The 2,973-nt window shown below is 42.4% G+C and overlaps 1 protein-coding gene; it reads right to left on the bottom strand.

Moving 5' to 3' along the window:
- Positions 1–2,973, bottom strand: part of Erich1 (glutamate-rich 1) — a gene marked incomplete at its 5' end in the record, with an annotated part of 52,793,804 nt that overhangs the window by 9,679,976 nt on the left and 43,110,855 nt on the right.

The following is a 2,973-nucleotide window of genomic DNA, read 5'->3' as shown; positions in this document are numbered from 1 at the left end:
TGTGTTATGCTTCTGTTTCTTTGTTTACTTTAAAATTTATAAGTCTTGAAAGACCACTGACTGATATATAACATTCACAGTGGCTTTTAAATACTTTGCATATTAATATCTTACTTTTTACTATGGCCCATATATTATACATTTATATATATGTCTATATAAATACACACTCATACACACACACACACACACACACACATATATTCATTCCTTTATGGATCTATGTCCAAAAAATATATACTTTATTGTAGTTTCTTTACTCAATGTTAATTTGGGCTCTACATTTTTTAATTTAAGCTGCAGCTCAACTCCATATTTACAGTAATCTACAGAAGGGGAATTTCCCCTTTTTCATCTGTATAGGATAGGACATGATGTTTTTACACATCTGTACCTTGTACATTGATAAACTTAAGAGATTAAACACTATCCCTCAGCTGAATCCAGAAAGTCTAGGTCCAGGACCTAGGACTTAGGTGCTAGGACCACAGAAGTAGATACCTTTGGCTGAAAAGATTGATCAGTGGCTAGTTAAGAACACTGGCTACTCTTTTAGCAGACCCAGGTTCAATTCCCATCACCCATGTGGTAGCTCTCAACCCTCTCCAGCTCCAGGGTATCTGATGCCCTCTTCTGGCTTGTGTAGGTACACAGACATACATGCAGTCAAAAATCCTTACATATAAAAATAATGTTAAGAAAAGTCAAAAATAGAAGGTGTCTCCTAGAGAAAGAAAGGGGTATACGGTAACTCAAGAATATTATAATGCTTGCTGGATAGTAATGGTATCTATGTCTTTTCCTTCCAATATATGGCTACTCCATAGGCATCAAATACATTTTTTCTTCAATGGAAAAGAACAGGTTGTTATCTGAAGCATCTTTTTTGTTTGTTTTTGATTGTGGGTCTGTCTGTCTCAAAACTAGGATGGCTTTTAACTCTCTTTCCTCATTCTCTTCTCAAGTGCTGGTTTTAAGAGCATGCACCACCATACCTGCTTGATAGATCTTTTTGATAACACTTAAAATCTTTTTCCAGATAAATCTGGTAGAAATTAACTAAAAATCGTTGTGTGTGATAGAGTGAATGATCCTGTTTCCTTCAGCCTCTAGTATCTAGTAAGCACCTTACAGTAGGTTTCTTTATCCAATACCACAGTCAAGCTGACTTTCAATTCACTTTGGTGTGATGGTTTGAATATGCTTGGCCCAGGGAGACACTAGGTGTGGCCTGGTTGGAGGAAGTGTGCCACTTTGGGGCGGGCTTTGAGAACTTCCTCCTGGCTGCCTTCCAATCAAGATGGAGAACTACTGGCTCCTTCTCCACCACCATATCTGCCTGGATGTCGCCGTGCTTCCTGCCGTGGTGATAAACAGACTAAACCTCTTAAGCCCCAACTAAATGTTGCCTTGGTCAAGGTGTGTCTTCTCAGCAAGGGACCCCTAGCTAAGAAGTCGGCGTCATGAGTGGGATATTGTGCTGGCCTGACCTTGCTTTTGTTTGGAGGAATACGGACTTTGGGACACTGGAGTATTGGTGTGGTAGGCCTGGTCATGTTTTTGCTTGAAGGAATGTGAACGTTGGGACCTTAGATTTAGAAAGCCATAGAATGCTTTAAGTAGGACTTAAAGGGCCATTCTACTAGGAATATGGAAGACAAAGGTGCAGAGGGTGATTTGAATTCTGGAGATGATTCGTATATTTTGATGAAAATGAAGAATGTGGCTGTTCTTTGCCCTTGTTTGAAAATTCTACCTGAGGCCAAGGTAGAGAGATTTCTATTACTTGCACTGATAAAGGAAGTCCAAGGAAAGCCCAGCATAGTCTCTGACCTCTAGTTTACTCTCATGAACATTTCGATCAAGCGTAGCAAGCTTAGAAAGAATTCAAAATGTATGGTTCACAGAACAGGAGGCCACCAGGAAGTGCAATGGAGCTGAACGGTGTGTTCCAGGAGATAAGTGGATTAAGGGAGTGGTGACTGTCGGGCAGGATCCCACCCAGCTAGGCTTATTGTTTATTTATTTGCAGTTGAACAAGACATATTATATCATGTTAGGCATTATTGTTACTTGTTTTCATTTGGACTTCCTAGTCCAGAATGAATTTTAATCCAGAAATGGAAGGCAAACCTGTGATCCAGATCCTGAGGCATGGTGGCCATGAAAAGCTTTGACCCAGCCATGGTGGGATGAGCCTTTAATCCCAGGAGACAATATTTTAGTTGGTTGGTTTTTTGGTTTTTTTTTGGTCTGGTTTCTTTAAACATTATTTTCTGTGGGTTGGGGGGCATGTGTGTTGAATGTTGAGGTCACAGGACAACTTGGGAGAATTAATTCTTCCCTTCTACCATGTGGACCCTGGGATTGCAACGATGAACCACTGTGCCTGAAGGGAAAATTATACAGATTTGGGGTTTAAAAATATGGAGTTGGAAGAGTGTGTTTCAGGGTTCACAGACTCAGGACTAAACACTGTGAAAAGCAAGTCCAGGCAGCCCCGCCCTGCCGCTAGAACTAACAGACCATAAAAGGAAAGGAATGCAGAACAGACCAGGAGTACCGGATCTGACTCACAGGCCACCTGGCAGGAAGAGATAAGCCCCCAGCCCCCGACATCCAGGACGCCCCAAACCTGCCAATGTGTGTAGCTATACCTTACTACCTCATCATGTGAAATAGCCAATCATATGTGAACATGTCTATGTGCCTCGTTTGAATCCACCAATCCCCATAACTATGCATCTGCTTCTGCACGCCGGCTTCTGCTTCCCCAAACCCTATAAAAGCCCCATGCTGTAGCTGCTAGGCGCGCACGTCCTCCGAAGAGACTGTGTGCCCGCAGGTATCTGTGTTTTCCAATAAACCCTCTTGCTGATTGCATCCGAGTGGACTCGGCTCGGTCACTGGGCGCTTGGGACTCCTCCTGAGGGAAAGGTCCTCTCCAGGGGTCTTTCATGCCCAGTTCTTAAA

This window comes from Rattus norvegicus, chromosome 16, assembly GCF_021556685.1.
Source record: "Rattus norvegicus strain SHRSP/BbbUtx chromosome 16, alternate assembly SHRSP_T2T, whole genome shotgun sequence".
In the NCBI taxonomy this organism is placed as follows: Eukaryota; Metazoa; Chordata; class Mammalia; order Rodentia; family Muridae; genus Rattus; species Rattus norvegicus.
This window is presented reverse-complemented; position numbering and strand designations above follow the sequence as displayed.